Raw genomic sequence first — 20947 nt, forward strand, 5'->3', positions numbered from 1 at the left:
GATACCACTTGGGCGGCGGACAGGTGCGTCCACAGGTAGACAAGACAGCAGCGATTGCAGCCTGCCCAAAACCTAAGATCAAGAAAGAGGTGAGGCGGTTTTTGGGGCTGGCCGGATATTACCGGCGATTTATTCCCAACTTCGCGGAGCTGACCAGCCCTTTGACCAACCTTACCCGAAAAGGTGCCTCTGATCCGGTGTCAGGTGTCACTTGAGAGGGTAAAGCAGACACTCTGTGGGGAGCCTCTTCTCCACACACCTAACTCCTCTCTCCCATTTGTCCTGCAGACTGATGCATCAGGAAGGGGGTTGGGGGCTGTTCTGTCCCAGCAGGTGCGGGGCGTTGACCGCCCAGTGCTTTACATCAGCCAGAAACTATCCGAGAGGGAGACCAGATACAACACGGTGGAGAGGGAGTGCCTGGCCATCCGGTGGGTGCTGGGGCGCCCATTCACCCTTTGCTCGGACCTTGCTCCCCTCCAGTGGCTCCACCGAATGAAAAATGTCAATGCACGGATCACCCGCTGGTATCTGGCACTACAGCCTTTTAAATTCAAAGTGGTCCATAGGCCGGGGGCACAGATGGCGGTGGCCGACTTCCTTTACAGCTCGCATGGCGAGGTGGGGGGGGGGGGTAGGTTAGGCCGGACCGCTCCCCGGCCAAGGTCAGGCGGTGGAGGTATGTGGAGGGGGCGTGGTGCATCAGCTGCAGGAGAGAGCTGTGGAGAGAGCTCTGGGGAGCAGGACTAGGTGAGTGATTAGTACACCGGCAGTCACTTGTCTAATCACTCTCCTCTTTAAAAAACTCAGAGCTGTAAGGAGGATTGAAGTGGAGTCGGCAGCACGAACCGGGAGGGAAGGCCTGCGAACGACTCCACATTCATGAAAAAGGGTTAAATAAACTATACGTTGAACCGTCCTCTGTCTCTGAGTCTCTCTGAAAGAACCTGCAGTGGCAACAGGCCGCCTCAATGTGCAATTATTAAAGACAGTAAAGGACGATCTCTCTCGTTGGAAGTCCTTACCTATATCACTTATGGGGAGAGTTACAACCATTAAAATGATGATACTACCAAAAGTTAACTATCTGTTCTCAATGATCCCCATAAAACCACCTGCTACTTGGTTTAAGTCACTAGATTCATGCATCTCTAAATTTCTGTGGAAAAACAAACCACCACGTATTAGTTTAAAAACCCTACAGAAGACCAAGGACAGGGTGGATTAGATTTACCTAATTTTCAGCACTATTCCTTAGCCAATAGGTTACAGTATATATCAAAATGGTTTAAACCTAGCCCAATAGATGAACATGGATAAGTATAGAACAAGCATTGTGTGATAATCTGGAAATCTCTGACCTGCCACTTATTAGTCAAAACGTAAAAAATCACAAATGTTTCAAAAGCATTAACATCAGCACCTCTCTGACAGCCTGGTGGGAATTTCTTAAAATAACAAAGTCTTCACTTGTCCCGTGTAAGCTTACACCCATCTGGAACAATCCTGACATCCTGCAAAACAAAAAAATGCTAAACTTTACTCTGTGGAAGATCAAAGGAATCAAACATCTGGAACATATAATCCAAAATGGACATTTTATTTCATTTGATGAGCTCATATCACAACATGAGATAGGCAGCAATAAATTCCTAGAATATCAACAACTTAAGTCTATAATAACAAAGAAATATATCCTCCACCAACCAGACTTACAACTCCCGATTAGGGTAGCAGAATTTCTAAGCATCTGCACCCCAAAAGTACTATCAAAAATATATAAATTATTGTCTAAGATAGATGACACAATGTCTCTACCGTCCTCAAAATGGGAGGCAGATTTATCCATCAGTTCTAGTCATAGCTTCTGGCCACAAATATGTTTGAACACCTTCACAATGACTCGAAATCCTAATTTACAGCTCATACAATACAAAATTCTTCATAGAACACACTATACAGGACAAAGGATGTTCAGGATGGGTCTAACACACTCAAACATCTGCTCACATTGCACAGATAACACACCTGATGATTATGCACACGCTTTGTGGTTTTGTGCGCCTGTCCAGAAGTTCTGGCTTGAAGTCTGTGCGGACCTATCAACATGGCTAAAGTGTAGCATTCCTGCATGCCCCACACTGTGCATACTGGGTGACTTAGACAACATCAACGTGGAATTTAGCTTAGCACACATGATCCTCACAGTGTTATGTATAGCAAAGAAAACTATTCTCATGAACTGGAAAGCGAAGAACAATCTGTGTATTAACCAGTTTAGAAATTTTCTTTTAGATTATATTAGCATGGAAACAATGTCTGCTTCCTCAAAACTGAATTTAATTCTCTCTGGTCCCCTCTGATTAGCTTGATCACATAGTGTTGGTGGTGGGTTGCTGTCCCGTCGCTCTGGGCGGTTGGGTGTGTGCTGAGGGGGGGGCTGTGTGGCTTCGGGCGTCTGGTGGTCTCTCGGGTCGTGGGGACTGGGTTGGTCATTGCTGGGGGGGACTGTGTGTCGGGCTTGGAGGGCAGTTTTGGGGGCTTGCGGGTGGGGCTGTCTTGCGGTGTGGGGCGGGGTCCCTTAGGGGCCTTGGGGTGGTGGCTGCTGGCTCTGTACCAGGTGACGGGGCCGCTCTGGCGTGGGTGGTGGAGCTGGGCCTGGACCTGGTGGCTTGCCGCTGCCTTGTGCCCGGGGCGGGGCCCTGCCTGTGCCTGGGGGGTCTGGGTTGCCCTGGACATGCCACAGCATGCGTGGGTTGGTGCAGGTCCTGGTGCCGGCCTTGTTGCTCTGGGAACTCCAAGGTGTCCGCAGGTGGTTGTTTTTTTTAGGGTGTTGGGGCGTGCGGTGAGGAGGAGGGGGTCTGTATGGGGGTGTGCTTTATCCCTGTTGGGGGGGGCCTGGGGGGGCCTGGGTGATGGTGGGTCTCAGGCCCGGGCTGCTGCGACTGGTGTAACCGGGTGATTTGTTTGTTTGTTTGTTTGATTTTTGTTGTTGTTTGTTTGTTTTTGTAGAGGTCCTCCGGGGTGGGGTTGGGTTGAGTGGGGTGGGGCGGGATGGGTTCCTTCTGGGGGTACAGTAGCTCCCGGAATATGGTGACTGCAGGCCCCGAGCCTGGTGGACATCAGGCCCTCCTGCCCTGTGTTGGGTCCCAAGTAGCGGGGATGCCTATTGCAGCCAGTCTCTGGCTGCCCTCTCCGGGGTGGGAGGGACCAGGAGGATGAATTAATTATTCTGCTAGTTTATATATTGTAAACATAAACAATAAACAATTATAAAACTTCCCTTGGCAAAGCAAATCTGTTTGGCATAAAGGTATTCAGACTACAATTCTGCTGCCATAATGCACAATTCCGGATTTTGATATAAAATGAATTCCTTCACTCAAACCAAGTTAAAACTGCTTTTTCCTTCATATTTATCCATGTCTAAATAGCTTTAAACAAAAAAGAACGTTGTACTTTGCAGGATAGGAAACAACAACACTAAACCTTTAGGAATCCGAGAATAAGCTTATTTTCACGAGTTCTACACAATTTCGGATTTTGATATAAAATGAATTCCTTCACTCAAACTAAGTTAAAACTGCTTTTTCCTTCATATTTATCCATGTCCAAATAGCTTTAAACAAAAAAGAACGTTGTACTTTGCAGGATAGGAAACAACAACACTAAACCTTTTCAGGAATCCGAGAATAAGCGTCGTTTGACGAGTTCTACACAATATCGGATTTTGATATAAAATTAATTCCTTCACTCAAACCAAGTTAAAACTGCTTTGTCCTTCATATTTATCCATGTCTAAATACCTTTAAACAAAAACGAACGTAGTACTTTTCAGGATAGGAAACAACAACACTAAATTTTTTCAGGAATCCAAGAATAAGCTTCTTTTCACGAGTTCTACACAATTCCGGATTTTGATATAAAATTAATTCCTTCACTCAAACCAAGTTAAAACTGCTTTGTCCTTCATATTTATCCATGTCTAAATAGCTTTCAACAAAAAAGAACGTTGTACTTTGCAGGATAGGAAAGAACAACACTAAACCTTTAGGAATCCGAGAATAAGCTTATTTTCACGAGTTCTACACAATTTCAGATTTTGTTATAAAATGAATTCCTTCACTCAAACCAAGTTAAAACTGCTTTGTCCTTCATATTTTTGCATGTCTAAATAGGTTTCAGGCATAAAATTCTTCATATTACCCTGTATGTGAAAGAAGCATACTTGTGATGGAGCAATACACTCCTTTTGGGTAACCTAAACTGATGGTTGGGGAGGAAAGTTAGAAGAACAATCAACTATCAACCAAAGACAGATGACGTGATGAGCGGGCAATATAACTGTGTGTTTTTGCTTCAGTGGTCAGAGCAACTCTGTATTCTGTACTGTGTTGTTCTCTCTTTCAAGATATTATTATTAAAGCCTCTTATCTCCTCAGAAGAAAATAACTGACTCTGTGCGTTACTAAATTTCCACCACAATTTTGGCGTCACGAACAGGATCCCTCGACTGGTGTCTCTGGACCGGATCGCAGTGCATGGCCAGCCTGGACTGAAGTAGCTGTTCCAGCCTCATACCTCCAAGGCCTTTTCTGACAGAGAGGACTGGCAGGTCCTTTTCTTGAATACCAGCGCTGGGATCATTTTTGAAATATGATAGTCTGAGACGATAGGACTGCTTTTTAGTTTTTATTTGAATAAAAGAGGGTTTCCCGGTTGTGTCATTAGTGAGACAGAGATTTCATGGGTAAGTGAAACTTTTGAAGCAGTCCGAAGAAGTGTGAAGTACTCCGAAGAAGTGTGAGTACAGATTAAGGTCCTCATTGGAGACGTCCTTTGAGTGAAGGAATATATTTCCCCATTCCAAGTCTGAGAATTGGAAACAGTAGGTCTCAGACTTTTGACCCTACCGGGGGACCTAAGCATGATGAAATGAAAAAGACATATGGTCCAGAGGTTTTCCACCAGAAGGTTCTTTTAGTATGTTAGAAATAAGAAAATTAGAAGAAAAGTTTTGCAAATATGAGAAAGAGATGAAGCAAAAAAAAAGAAAATTAAGTTTAAATAAGAAGTAAGAAAGGTATAGAATTTTGGAAGAAATAAAGTGTATTAAGAGAAAGAAAGGAAAATGTTAAACAAATGCCATGACGGAATGATGATAATAATTTAGTATTAGCTGTGCCGGATCCAGACCTGGACTCCTGCCCTCCACGACGCCTGCAACAACAACAGCCAGCCCTGCCACAAGCCTCTGGCTCTCGGGAAGAAGGGACTTCTTCCATCCTCCCTCGGGAAGAAATTCCATCATTCTCACAACATCAGCTACATAGGTCTGATGATGAGGAAAAGGAAGACGTTTGGTTCTCCAGCGTACCTGCCCAAGAACTTTTAACGCAAGTGACAAAAATCCTTTACCCACAATCTGGACTTCAGAGATCTAAACGTGAGAAAAAACAAAACCAGATTAAAACCATGCCTATGGTTAAAGTTGCAGTTCCCACTGGACCATTACTGGTTTATCGACCCTGGACTGAGACTGACATCATGGAAGCATAACAATGCTTACCAGATCCAGAGATTTCTGGACCCCATTTTGCTGACGAGTTGCGAGATTTCTGCGCACAATTCTGCCCGACTGGGGTTGATTTGCGTCGCATATTGGCAAAAAAGTTCAAACCGTCCGACCTCTGCAAAATAGAGGCCAGTATGCTACAACTGGATTTGCGACCTACCAACAGTGAACGAGGACATAATGATAACGCTCAATATGAAGAAGCCAACCAAAGACTGTGTAAAGCCATCACCACTCAATTTCCAACCAAAATCAATATGTCCCACATTTACACCTGCAAACAGAAACCCGGTGAAGGGACTGATGATTTTGTACACCGCATCCTTGAGGAAGTCAGCAAGCACAGCGGTCATCAGAGACCAAGGGATTTGGGTAATGAATCAGGACCATGGGAGAGTATTGCATGCAATGCAATAATTAAAGGCCTCATGCCAGATGTCGCCACTGAAGTAAAGAACATTTACGTGGGATGGTGTGAGGGTCCTCGTTTGGCTGACGTTTGCCGATATGCTCGCCATGCTCATAACCAAGTTGAGACGCGTAAGACAACCAAAAGGGACAAGTGTGAAAAGGAGCTGCATTTGGCAGCCATGACCATGTATTACGCAGTTGGTGTAAACAGAGGACGAGGCCGAAGTCGAAGACGTGGACGTGTGGGATCAGAGCTATGATCCGAATATTTGTTTTTACTGTGGCCAGACTGGACACTGGAAGAAGGACTGTCCACAGCTGAAAAGTGATGAAATTGGGCAAAAGGCTGACTGAGGGTGGGAGGCAGGTTCTGGACGTCACGCGGCAGCGGAGCCTCCACTAATGGGTGATAGCACAAACACACTCACACATTTTTCCTGCTCTGTGTAGTGAAGAAACGCTTGCCGACTGTGATTCACGTAGTAAAGTTTTGCATGCTATTTCCATCCTAGAGCAAAGATATTTCTCTCAGAATATGGGAACTTATGTTCATCAGTAGTGACGTCAGGGGAGTTTGATTGTCCTCCAAAGTTAAGTGGAAACCACGTTTACTGTATGTCTGCCTCAGGCCAGGTTGTGAAGGAGAAAATGACAATGCCCATTGCGTGTTGTCACTCCCGATGAGCTCTCCTTCAAACACTCATTTTTGTTATCAGAGTTGTGTCCCATTAACCTGATGGGCTGTGATCTCATGTGTAAATTAGGCATTATTTTAACTTCTACACCAGAGGGTGTTAAGGTTATGTTACAGCCTGACAAAGTTTTCACAGCAGTGCAGTTTGATTCATCGGCACTTACATATGCTTATGAGTGGAAACTTCCCAGCTCTCCTTTTTCACAACAACTAGTGGAAGAAGCAAAAGTCTTAGTTTCACCCCTTTCTGATTTCATGCAACCTACTGATTTGCACTGCACATAACACATTTCTTTGGGGCCTGACAATGACTATGAGAAGAAGTGAAAAAATATGTGCGCCTACTTTATTGGCTGTGTCGCTCACTCCAGAGCACTTCGATTTTTTTAATGTTTGTGGCACTCGCCCTCACATTTCCTTGGCCAAACGTACACACTGGCAGTGACAAGGTGTGGGAGAGTTTGTTGCTACATGTCAGAAATAAATGGAGTGGACCGTTTCACCTGCTGATCCAAATTTGATGTTTTCTGAACGATTGTCAGCATACAAAAAAACATTTTTGAGTACAATGCATTGTCAAAGAACTGTGGACTTAATTCCTACCACAGAATCACATTTTGAAGCATGTTTTTTATCTGAAACAGATTTGTCTTCGATACCCATGTTGGCTGAAGTGCCCAATGATCTTTGGGCTAAGAGCAAATATGATGTGGGGTTGATAAAAGGCTGTGAACCAGTAATTGTCACCCCTAAATCAGACTTTTGTCCATGTAAAAAACAATACCCTTTTAAGCCTGAAGCAATTAAAGGGATTAAACCTGTTTTTCAATCTTTTCAGAAAACAGGCGTTATTGTTCCTTTTGAAAATTCACCTGTGCTTACTCCATTGATTCCTGTTAAAAAGATTAAAGATGCTGGCCAGCCAGATGAATGGCGTTTTGTACAGGACCTCCAAGCGGTGAATGCTGCAGTTCAGCCACATGCTCCTACTGTGCCCAACCCACACACTATTTTGTCTCAAATTACATCAGATGCACAGTTTTTCTCAGTGGTTGACTTGTCGCCAGTGCACCCTGATAGCCCATTTTGGTTTGCTTTTTAGTTTGAAGGGAGATCTTGGACTTTTACCCGGTTATGCCAGGGGTACTGTGAAAGTCCCACTATTTACAATGCTGCCCTCAAAGCTAGTCTGGATTAACTTCAATCAACCACAGGCTCTGCTCTTTTGCAGTATGTGGATGACATCCTTTTATGTAGTCCATCTAAACAACAGTGTGAAAAAGACAGTGAATCTGTTGAAACATCTTCCTTCTTATGGCCATAAAGCCAGCCTTTCTAAGTTACAGTTTGTACAGGACGAATGTGTACAATGTGCACATGCTGGTTACAAATAAGAAAATACAAACAACAAACAGTTTCTGCCATGGTTCACAGCATGTGTATGATCACCTTCATCGCAGTCTCAGTAAGGATGTTTCAATCTTCGGTGTCAGAGGTTACTAGCACTTAACACACCGGTGGAGTACAGCTTTTACTGCTGACTCTTATCTTTGTCCTTCCGGGCGTGTTGGTTAGGCTGATGTATGTCAGGGTGGAAGTCATCTACTGGTTCTGGTACCTTCTTACAGTGACTGGCATGAATCCAGGTTGCTCTCTCTGCAACTTTAACATCTATGTGAGTGACCAGTAGCACCTGGAACGGGCCTTGCCAACGTTTGGACTTCCAATGTTTCCTGCGAAGTTCCTTCACCACCTGTCATCTGGTTGGAGTGGTGTGTTTTCTGTGGCTGGAAGGGCTGCTTTTACTGTCTGTGAAACTTGAGATAGAACAGTGGAAAGGTTTCGACAGTAAGACAACATAGCATCATCACAAACAGTTGTGGAAGGGAGGGGTCTGGTTACAGGTCCCAATCCCAGGTTAGGAGGTCTGCCAAATAAAATTTCAAATGGGCTGAGATTCACTTGAGCTCTGATTCTCATTCTCATGTAGGTAAGCACAATAGGTAATGCTTTTGTCCATGGCAGACCTGTTTCTTCACAACATTTGGCTAACTTGGACTTTAATGTACCATTTTCTCTTTCCACAGCACCTCCACTCTGTGGATGATAAGCACAATGTGTGCGCAAGGTTATTCCCAGGAATTTACCAACCTCAGTCAATGCAGTGTTTACAAAATGTGTGCCATTATCACTGCTGATCTTCTCTGGAATGCCCCATCTAGGAATGATTTCTGTTTAGCAGTGCTTTAGTCACTGCATTACTGTTTGCATGTTTTGCAGGGAAAACTTCAACCCATTTACTAAACACGTCCACTATTACTAGTGCATATTTCTTTCCTTCAGCTGGTGTGAGTTCAACAAAATCCATCATCAAATGTTCAAAAGGTTTCTCTGGTGGAGGGTGTGCAACTTGCGATGTGTGTAATGCCTTTCCTACATTATGTGTGGCACAAACCATACATGACTGACAGTATTTTTGCGCATATGAACTGAACCCTTTTGTGAACCACTGAGCAGTGAGTGCATTCAGCATCCCCCCTTTTGACACATGGTCCAACCCATGTGTCAATTTTGAAAAATGAGGAAAAAAATGTTTAGGTAGACAGGGTTTACCATTAGGTCCCATCCAAACACCATCCATATGAGTTGCACCCACAGAGGACCAAATGCGTCCAGAGGACCAAATTTCATCTGCAGAGGCAAAAGTTTGCAAAGCATGGAGATCTGTGAAGGGAGTCTTCTGCCTGCAAAGAGAGGGAAGCGAAAACAGGAAAAGATTTAGCTGCTTGCTTAGCTGCAGCATCAGCTCTGGCATTGCCACAAGCAACAGGATCGTCTGAGTTAGTGTGAGCTGCACACTTACAGACCGAGATTGCTGTAGGCAAAAGGATCGCATCAAGAAGATCAGAAACCTGCTTGGAGTTCAGAATAGTTTTACCATCTGATTTAAGGAAATGCCTGTGTTTCCACAGCGCACCAAAGTCATGAACAACACCAAAAGCATATCTGGAATCTGTGTAAATAGTGACAGACTTACCAGCTGCCAACTTACAAGCTTCAGTAAGTGCAATAAGCTCAGTAGTTTGAGCAGAGAAATGTTTAGGAAGAGAACCAGACAACAAAGTGTCATGTGAAGAACATACTGCAAACCAAACACAGTTAGTACCTGTGGCTGGATCACGCAAAGCTGATCCATCTACAAAAAGAATCATGTCAGAGTTTGGAAGAGGAGTCTCTAAAAGATCAGGTCGGGGTGTACAAACTTGTTCCAAAACAGCTTCACAGTCATGAGGCTCCCCATCCTCAGGAGTCGGAAGCAAAGTAGCAGGATTCAGAACAGTACAACGTTTAACAGTGACATTTGGCATATCACAGAGGTGTATCTGAGCCAACGAGCAGTTGAAAGATGTGAAGTTTTCTGCTCGAGAAGAATAATGGCAACAGCATGAGGAACCAAAACAGTCAAATTAGCGTAGCCCACAATATCTTGGGAGGCCAGGACAGCTTTCTCTGCAGCTGCAACAACACGAAGACAACCAGGCAGGCCTGCAGCCACAGAGTCCAGTTTTGCTGAGAAATGAGCCACTGGCCTTTGCCTGCCCCATGTTCCTGCATAAGAACAGATGTCATACAACCATGCTTCTCATCAACTGCCTGTATGAAAGGTTTATGAGGATCTGGAATGCCAAGTGTTGGTGCTGTTTGAAGAGCCAGCTTAAGCTGACTAAAGGCTGATTCAGCCTCAGGAGTCCATGGAACACGATCAGCTGACTGGAGGCCTTTACCATGGATAAGAGCACCTAAGAGAGCTTCGAGAAAAGAGTAGTTAGGAATAAAGTTCCTGCAGTAAGATGTTATACCTAAGAATGACATAAGCTGTTTTTTAGTAACCGGTTTAGGAATGATCTGAACTGCAGCAACACGTTTAGGAGAAAGTGAGCGCCCATCCTTAGAAATCACATGACCCAAAAAGGTGACTTCGTCCTGTACAAACTGTAACTTAGAAAGGCTGGCTTTATGGCCATAAGAATGAAGATGTTTCAACAGATTCACTGTCTTTTTCACACTGTTGTTTAGATGGACTACATAAAAGGATGTCATCCACATACTGCAAAAGAGCAAAGCCTGTGGTTGATTGAAGTTAATCCAGACTAGCTTTGAGGGCAGCATTGTAAATAGTGGGACTTTCACAGTACCCCTGGCATAACCGGGTAAAAGTCCAAGATCTCCCTTCAAACTAAAAAGCAAACCAAAATGGGCTATCAGGGTGCACTGGCGACAAGTCAACCACTGAGAAAAACTGTGCATCTGATGTAATTTGAGACAAAATAGTGTGTGGGTTGGGCACAGTAGGAGCATGTGGCTGAACTGCAGCATTCACCGCTTGGAGGTCCTGTACAAAACGCCATTCATCTGGCTAGCCAGCATCTTTAATCTTTTTAACAGGAAACAATGGAGTAAATACAGGTGAATTTTCGAAAGGAACAATAACGCCTGTTTTCTGAAAAGATTGAAAAACAGGTTTAATCCCTTTAATTGCTTCAGGCTTAAAAGGGTATTGTTTTTTACATGGACAAAAGTCTGATTTAGGGGTGACAATTACTGGTTCACAGCCTTTTATCAACCCCACATCATATTTGCTCTTAGCTCAAAGATCATTGGGCACTTCAGCCAACATGGGTATCGAAGACAAATCTGTTTCAGATAAAAAAACATGCTTCAAAATGTGATTCTGTGGTAGGAATTAAATCCACAGTTCTTTGACAATGCATTGTACTCAAAAATGTTTTTTTGTATGCTGACAATCGTTCAGAAAACATCAAATTTGGATCAGCAGGTGAAACGGTCCACTCCATTTCTTTCTGACATGTAGCAACAAACTCTCCCACACCTTGTCACTGCCAGTGTGTATGTTTGGCCAAGGAAATGTGAGGGCGAGTACCACAAACATTAAAAAAATCGAAGTGCTCTGGAGTGAGCGACACAGCCAATAAAGTAGGCGCACATATTTTTTCACTTCTTCTCATAGTCATTGTCAGGCCCCAAAGAAATGTGTGATGTGCAGTGCAAATCAGTAGGTTGCATGACATCAGAAAGGGGTGAAACTAACGCTTTTGCTTCTTCCACTAGTTGTTGTGAAAAAGGAGAGCTGGGAAGTTTCCACTCATAAGCATATGTAAGTGCCGATGAATCAAACTGCACTGCTGTGAAAACTTTGTCAGGCTGTAACATAACCGTAACACCCTCTGGTGTAGAAGTTAAAATAATGCCTAATTTACACATGAGATCACAGCCCATCAGGTTAATGGGACACAACTCTGATAACAAAAATGAGTGTTTGAAGGAGAGCTCATCGGGAGTGACAACACGCAATGGGCATTGTCATTTTCTCCTTCACAACCTGGCCTGATGCAGACATACAGTAAACGTGGTTTCCACTTAACTTTGGAGGACAATCAAACTCCCCTGACGTCACTACTGATGAACATAAGTTCCTATATTCTGAGAGAAATATCTTTGCTCTAGGACGGAAATAGCATGCAAAACTTTACTACGTGAATCACAGTCGGCAAGCGTTTCTTCACTTCACAGAGCAGGAAAATTGTGTGAGTGTGTTTGTGCTATCACCCATTAGTGGAGGCTCCGCTGCCGCGTGACGTCCAGAACCTGCCTCCCACCCTCAGTCAGCCTTTGGCCAAATTTCATCACTTTTCAGCTGTGGACAGTCCTTCTTCCAGTGTCCAGTCTGGCCACAGTAAAAACAAATATTCGGATCATAGCTCTGGCGTGGCCCATTTCGACCTCCTCTCTCACACGTCCACGTCTTCGACTTCGGCCTCGTCCTCTGGTTACACCAACTGCGTAATACATGGTCATGGCTGCCAAATGCAGCTCCTTTTCACACTTGTCCCTTTTGGTTGTCTTACGCGTCTCAACTTGGTTCTGAGCATGGCGAGCATATCGGCGAACGTCAGCCAAACGAGGACCCTCATACCATCCCACGTAAATGTTCTTTACTTCAGTGGCGACATCTGGCATGAGGCCTTTAATTATTGCATCGCAAACTGTGGCCTTCTCTCAGCCAAACACCTCTGATCTCGCTTTTCATGATGTAAGGTTGGGCATTCAGACCTTGCTTCACCTGCTTTTCACCAAATATAGTCGGACATTCACACCTTCTTGCAGCCGAACCACCTCCGCTCCCTGTTTTGATCATGTATGGTCTGGCAATACTACCTTTTCTTACCCGTTTGTGAGTAATTATGGCTGGACATTCACACCTACTTGCAGCCGAACACCACCTCTCCCGCTTTTGATGATGTATGGTCCGGCATTCTTACCTTTTCTAACACATTTTTCAGCAATTATGGTCGGAGATTCACACCTCCTCACAGCCGAACACCTCCGCTCCCGCATTTGATGGTGTATAGTCGGGCACCCTTTCTCATCAGCTTTTTGCAAATTATGATCTAACATTCACACCTGCTTTTGATGATGTATGGTTGGGCATTCTTACCTTTTTTTTTACCCATTTTTCAGGAATTATGGGTGGAGATTCAAACCTTCCTGCAGCTGAACACCTCCTCTCCCGCTTATGATCATGTGCGGTTTGATATTCGAAAATTTTCTTTCATGTTTTCTAGCAATTATTGATGGACATTCAGACCTTCTTGCAGCTGAACACCTCTGCTCCCGCTTTTGATGGTGTAGAGTCGGGCTTTCGATTCTTTTCTTCCCCGTTTTTAAAAAAATTATGGTTGGACATTCAGACCTTCTTGCAGCCGAAAACCTCCGCTCCCTCTATTGATCATACATTGTCGGGCATTCGCACCTTTTCTTACCCGCTTTTTACAAACCATGGTCGGACTTTCACACCTTCTTGTAGCCGAACACATACGCTCCCGCTATTGATTGTGTACAGTCGGGTATTTTAACCTTTTCTTACCCGCTTTTTACCAACTATGGTCGGACATTCACACCTTCTTACAGCGGAACACCTCCGCTCCTGCCTTTGATGATGTATGGTTGGGAATTCGCACCTTTTTTTTCCGTTTTTCAGGAATTATGGGTGGACATTCACAACTTCTTGCAGCTGAACACCTCCTCTCCCATTTATGATCATGTGCGGTTTGATTTTCGAAAATTTTCTTTCATGTTTTCTAGAAATTATTGATGGACATTCAGACCTTCTTGCAGCTGAACACCTCCGCTCCCACTTTTGAACATACATTGTCGGGCATTCGCACTTTGTCTTACCCGCTTTTTACAAACTTAAGTCGAACATTCACACCTTTTTGCAGCTGAAAACAACACCTCTCCCGCTTTTGATGATGTATGGTCCGGCATTCTTACCTTTTCTAACACATTTTTCAGCAATTATGGTCGGAGATTCAAACCTTCTTGCAGCCGAACACTTCCGCTCCACCTTTTATTGTTCTATCACACCTTTTTTTTCACCGCATTTTATAGTTTATGGTTGGAAATTCTAAACCACTCTCATCCGAAGACCTCTCCTCCCGCTTTTGTTAATATATTTGAACTTTAGTCGGACATTCACACCTTCTTGCAGCTGAACCACCTCCGCTCCCTGTTTTGATCATGTATGGTCCGGCAATACTACCTTTTCTTACCCGTTTGTGAGTAATTATGGCTGGACATTCACACCTACTTGCAGCCGAACACCACCTCTCTCGCTTTTGATGATGTATGGACCGGCATTCTTACCTTTTCTAACACATTTTTCAGCAATTGTGTTCGGAGATTCACACCTCCTCACAACCGAACACCTCGGCTCCCTCTTTTGATGGTGTATGCCAAATGCAGCTCCTTTTCACACTTGTCCCTTTTGGTTGTCTTACGCGTCTCAACTTGGTTATGAGCATGGCGAGCATATCGGCGAACGTCAGCCAAACGAGGACCCTCACACCATCCCACGTAAATGTTCTTTACTTCAGTGGCGACATCTGGCATGAGGCCTTTAATTATTGCTTTGCATGCAATACTCATGGTCCTGATTCATTACCCAAATCCCTTGGTCTCTGATGACCGCTGTGCTTGCTGACTTCCTCAAGGATGCGGTGTACAAAATCATCAGTCCCTTCACCGGGTTTCTGTTTGCAGGTGTAAATGTGGGACATATTGATTTTGGTTGGAAATTGAGTGGTGATGGCTTGACACAGTCTTTGGATGGCTGCTTCATATTGAGCGTTATCATTATGTCCTCGTTCACTGTTGGTAGGTCGCAAATCCAGTTGTAGCATACTGGCCTCTATTTTGCAGAGGTCGGTCAGTTTGAACTTTTTTGCCAATATGCGACGCAATTCAACCCCAGTCGGGCAGAATTGTGCGCAGAAATCTCGCAACTCGTCAGCAAAATGGGGTCCAGAAATCTCTGGATCTGGTAAGCATTGTTATGCTTCCATGATGTCAGTATCAGTCCAGGGTCGATAAACCAGTAATGGTCCAGTGGGAACTGCAACTTTAACCATAGGCATGGTTTGAATCTGGTTTTGTTTTTTCTCACGTTTAGATCTCTGAAGTCCAGATTGTGGGTAAAGGATTTTTGTCACTTGCGTTAAAAGTTCTTGGGCAGGTACGCTGGAGAACCAAACGTCTTCCTTTTCCTCATCATCAGACCTATGTAACTGATGTTGTGAGGATGATGGAATTTCTTCCCGAGGGAGGATAGAAGAAGTCCCTTCTTCCCGAGAGCCAGAGGCTTGTGGCAGGGCTGGCTGTTGTTGTTGCAGGCGTCGTGGAGGGCAGGAGTCCAGGTCTGGATCCGGCACAGCGAGAGCGCTCAGGGTGGGGTAAAGAGGTGCAGAAGGAGAAAAAGTGTTATCAGTGGAATATGGTGGTGGTTTAAAAGAAGATTCAGTCTTAATCAGAGCTGAATTATCTTTTCGTCCACATACTAAATTATTATCATCATTCCGTCATGGCATTTGTTTAACATTTTCCTTTCTTTCTCTTAATACACTTTATTTTTTCCAACATTCTATACCTTTCTTACTTCTTATTTAAACTTAATTTTCTTTTTTTTGCTTCATCTCTTTCTCATATTTGCAAAACATTTCTTCTAATTTTCTTATTTCTAACATACTAAAAGAACCTTCAGGTGGAAAACCTCTGGACCATATTTCTTTTTCATTTCATCATGCTTAGGTCCCCCGGTAGGGTCAAAAGTCTGTTAGGCCGGACCGCTCCCCGGCCAAGGTCAGGCGGTGGAGGTATGTTGAGGGGGCGTGGTGCATCAGCTGCAGGAGAGAGCTGTGGAGAGAGCTCTGGGGAGCATGACTAGGTGAGTGATTAGTACACCGGCAGTCACTTGTCTAATCACTCTCCTCTTTTAAAAACTCAGAGCTGGAAGGAGGATTGAAGTGGAGTGGGCAGCACGAACCGGGAGGGAAGGCCTGCGAACGACTCCAAATTCGTGATAAAGGGTTAAATAAACTATACGTTGAACCGTCCGCTTTCTCTGAGTCTCTCTGAAAGAACCCGCAGTGGCAACAGGCCGCCTCAATGTGCAATTATTAAAGACAGTAGAGGACGATCTCTCTCGTTGGAAGTCCTTACCTATATCACTTATGGGGAGAGTTACAACCATTAAAATGATGATACTACCAAAAGTTAACTATTTGTTCTCAATGATCCCCATAAAACCACCTGCTACTTGGTTTAAGTCACTAGATTCATGCATCTCCAAATTTCTGTGGAAAAACAAACCACCACGTATTAGTTTAAAAACCCTACAGAAGATCAAGGACAGTGGTGGATTAGATTTACCTAATTTTCAGCACTATTCCTTAGCCAATAGGTTACGGTATATATCAAAATGGTTTAAACCTAGCCCAATAGATGAACCATGGATAAATATAGAACAAGCATTGTGTGATAATCTGGAAATCTCTGACCTGCCACTTATTAGTCAAAACGTAAAAAATCACAAATGTTTCAAAAGCATTAACATCAGCACCTCTCTGACAGCCTGGTGGGACATTCTTAAAATAACAAAGTCTTCACTTGTCCCGTGTAAGCTTACACCCATCTGGAACAATCCTGACATCCTGCAAAACAAAAAAATGCTAAACTTTACTCTGTGGAAGATCAAAGGAATCAAACATCTGGAACATATAATCCAAAATGGACATTTTATTTAATTTGATGAGCTCATATCACAACATGAGATAGGAAGCAATAAATTCCTAGAATATCAACAATTTAAGTCTATAATAACAAAGAAATATATCCTCCACCAACCAGACTTACAACTCCCGATTAGGGTAGCACAATTTCTAAGCATCTGCACCCCAAAAGTACTATCAAAAATATATAAATTATTGTCTAAGATAGATGACACAATGTCTCTACCGTCCTCAAAATGGGAGGCAGATTTATCCATCAGTTCTAGTCATAGCTTCTGGCCACAAATATGTTTGAACACCTTCACAATGACTCAAAATCCTAATTTACAGCTCATACAATACAAAATTCTTCATAGAACACACTATACAGGACAAAGGATGTTCAGGATGGGTCTAACACACTCAAACATCTGCTCACATTGCACAGATAACACACCTGATGATTATGCACACGCTTTGTGGTTTTGTCCAGAAGTTCTGGCTTGAAGTCTGTGCGGACCTATCAACATGGCTGTGGAGGTGGCGTGGTGCATCAGCTGCAGGAGAGAGCTGTGGAGAGAGCTCTAGGGAGCAGGACTAGGTGAGTGATTAGTACACCGGCAGTCACTTGTCTAATCACTGTCCTCTTTTAAAAACTCAGTAGCGTGCTGGAGCTGGAAGGAGGATTGAAGTGGAGTCGGCAGCACGAACCGGGAGGTAAGGCCTGCGAACGACTCCACATTCGTGAAAAAAGATTAAATAAATTATACGTTGAACCGTCCGCTGTCTCTGAGTCTCTCTGAGAGAACCCGCAGTGGCAACAGGCCGCCACATTGGCACCCAACTGGTATTCAGCAGAGGAGACATGACGGAACCGCAATAGCCCATAACAGCTCTGGCCCAAATGCTGGCGGAGGTCGCGGCGATGAATCAGGACCAGGCGGCTCTTGGCAGGCAGCAGCTGGCCACACTGCAGGGCCAGGCGGAACGGCAGACGGAGCTGCTGGAAGCACTGGTGGCTCGAGCCGGGGCAGCGGCACCGGCCCCCTCGCTCGCTGGGGTCAGCCTGTATAAGATGACGCCTGAAGACGACCCTCAGTCATTTCTGGGGATGTTCGAGGCAACGGCGGTAGCGTCCAGATGGCCGGAGGCGGAGTGGGCCGTGCGGTTGCTTCCCCTCCTGTCTGGGGACGCCCAAACGGCGGCGCTGAGCCTTCCTGCTCGCTCTCGAAGCCAGTACGCGGACGTCAAGAGGGCAGTCCTGGATCGCCTGGGGTACTCGGCGGAGGACCATCGCCGCCGGTTCAGAAGGACCAATCTGGGCCCCACAGACCGTTCACCTATGCGCAGCAGTTGACCGACGCAGCGACACGGTGGCTGCTGCCAGGGGACTCGAATGGAGAGCGGAGGATGCTGGGACAAATCGTCCTGGAACAGTTCGTGGAGGGGCTGCCAAGTGGTACGGCGGAGTGGGTACGCTGCCACCGACCCACTGACCTGGAGGCCGCGATCACCCTTGCGGAGGACCATCTGGCCGTTTTTTTCCAGGGCCGGACACCGGAGGCTTGGCCAGCATCGCTGGGCCGGCCAACACCAGCGCCCCGGAGGAGGCTGTCAACAGCTGGCTCTCAGCTGGCAACAGCACGACCGTCTCCTCTCCCCCGCACTAACCTTTCCTGCCCTCTCTTTCCACCCCATGTTCCAGCCGCTACAAGTCCTGCTCCCGACCCACAGAGGGTCCCTCAGGTGGCAGTTCAGGAGTGTTGGAGGTGCGGGCAGCCCCGTCATTTTCGCCACGAGTGCCCGCTCATGGAGGTCGGACAGGTGATTCGGGTTGTTGGCCCTCCAGCGCCCTCCCCCGGTCCAGGAGGGACGTACAGCGTTCCGGTAAGGATTCAGAGGGGTACACATCAGGCAATGGTGGACTCGGGCTGCACACAGTATAGTTCACCAGAATCTGATTCAACCTGGGGCTTTGATAGAGGCAGAATGGGTGGATATTAGGTGTGTGCATGGAGATATTCACAGATACCCCGTGGTCCCGGTTGAAATTCGCTGTAAGGGGAAAAAGCATAGTGTGAAGGCCGCGGTTAGCTCCTGCCTGGCGCACCCCCTGATTTTGGGAACCCATTGGCCCAGGTTTGATAGATTAGTGTGGCAGTGTGTGGGGGTGCACTCACGACCGTCAGGGTCATGGGATATGTGTGCTGTCCTCAGCGGTGACGCGAGGTTGTCCGACACTGCAGACGGGGAGGGGGAGCCGACGGTACCTTCACAGGAGGCTCCGTTGGTTCCCGTGTTCGACTCCATGGAAGATTGTCCACTCGAGCAGTCTCGTGATGATACTCTACGCTATGCCTTGGATCAGGTGATAAAAATTGATGGTCATATGGTGCGCCCTGACGCAGTGCTAACATATCCGCATTTTTCATTGTGCAGGGACAGAGTGTACAGAGTGAGTCGTGACACTCAGACAGAGGAAATCATAACACAGCTGTTGGTGCCGAAAAGCTGTCGGGAAATCATTTTCCAGGCGGCTCATTATAACCCGATGGCGGGGCATATGGGGTATGAAAAAACAATGAATCGTATAATGGCCCGGTTCTATTGGCCAGGCATTCGGGCAGACGTGCGCCGCTGGTGCGCGTCCTGCTCCGAATGCCAGTTGGTTAACCAACAGGCCGTCCCGAAAGCACTTTGCGCCCATTGCAGCTGATTGAGGTTCCATTTGAGCGTATTGGGATGGACCTCATCGGGCCCTTTCATCGGAGCGCACGTGGATATCGCTTTGTGTTAGTTCTGGAGGATTATGCAACACGATATCCAGAAGCAGTGCCGTTGCGCACCATCTCTGCAAAGAGTGTAGCGCAGGCACTGTTTCAAGTTATCTCCCGAGTCGGGATCCCGAAAGAGATCCTGACTGATCAAGGCACCTCTCACCGTCCCAGAGAGCAGACATAGCCCAATTGCAGCAGCATTACGCTGATGTGTTCTCCCCCCTGCCAGGACGCACAAGCCTTATTCAACACCATGTTGAGACACACCCGGGCGTGACAGTGCGTTCACGTTCCTATGGGTTACCTGAGCACAAGAGAAAAGTGGTTCAGGCAGAATTGGAAGCTATGCTGGAGATGGGTGTAATTGAGGAGTCTAACAGCGCCTGGGGTAGTCCCATCGTTCTTGTAGTCAAGACGGATGGGTCTATCCGGTTCTGTGTGGACTATCGCAAGGTGAATGATGTGTCACGATTTGATGCCTATCCTATGCCCCGGGTCGACGAGCTCCTGGATCGCCTGGGCACTGCTCGTTTTTTTACAACACTGGATTTGACCAAGGGCTACTGGCAGATTCCCTTGTCTCCAGAGTCTAAGGAAAAAATGGCTTTCTCCACTCCGTACGGGTTGTACCAATTTGTCACACATCCGTTCGGGTTGTTCGGGGCCCAAGCCACATTTCAACGCCTTATGGATCGGGTCCTGTGGCCACATGCTGCGTATGCTGCCGCTTACCTGGATGACGTCATCATCCATAGCAACAGCACCTGAAATGAAAAGGTGCCTCTGATCCGGTCCGGTGGACGAAGCAGTGCCAGGTGTCACTTGAGAGGGTAAAGCAGACCCTCTGTGGGGAGCCTCTTCTCCACACACCTAACTCCTCTCTCCCATTTGTCCTGCAGACTGATGCATCGGGAAGGGGGTTGGGGGCTGTTCTGTCCCAGCAGGTGCGGGGCGTTGACCGCCCAGTGCTTTACATCAGCCGGAAACTATCCGAGAGGGAGACCAGATACAACACGGTGGAGAGGGAGTGCCTGGCCATCCAGTGGGTGGTCGGCGCTCTGCGATATTACTTGCTGGGGCGCCCATTCACCCTTTGCTCGGACCTTGCTCCCCTCCAGTGGCTCCACCGAATGAAAAATGTTAATGCACGGATCACCCGCTGGTACGTGGCACTACAGCCTTTTAAATTCAAAGTGGTCCATAGGCCGGGGGCACAGATGGCGGTGGCCGACTTCCTTTCCAGCTCGCATGGCGAGGTGGGGGGGGGGAGTAGGTTAGGCCGGACCGCTCCCCGGCCAAGGTCAGGCGATGGAGGTATGTGGAGGGGGCGTGGTGCATCAGCTGCAGGAGAGAGCTGTGGAGAGAG

This window comes from Leuresthes tenuis, unplaced genomic scaffold (genome assembly GCF_036924035.1).
Source record: "Leuresthes tenuis unplaced genomic scaffold, fLeuTen1.0.hap1 SCAF_4, whole genome shotgun sequence".
NCBI lineage: Eukaryota > Metazoa > Chordata > Actinopteri > Atheriniformes > Atherinopsidae > Leuresthes > Leuresthes tenuis.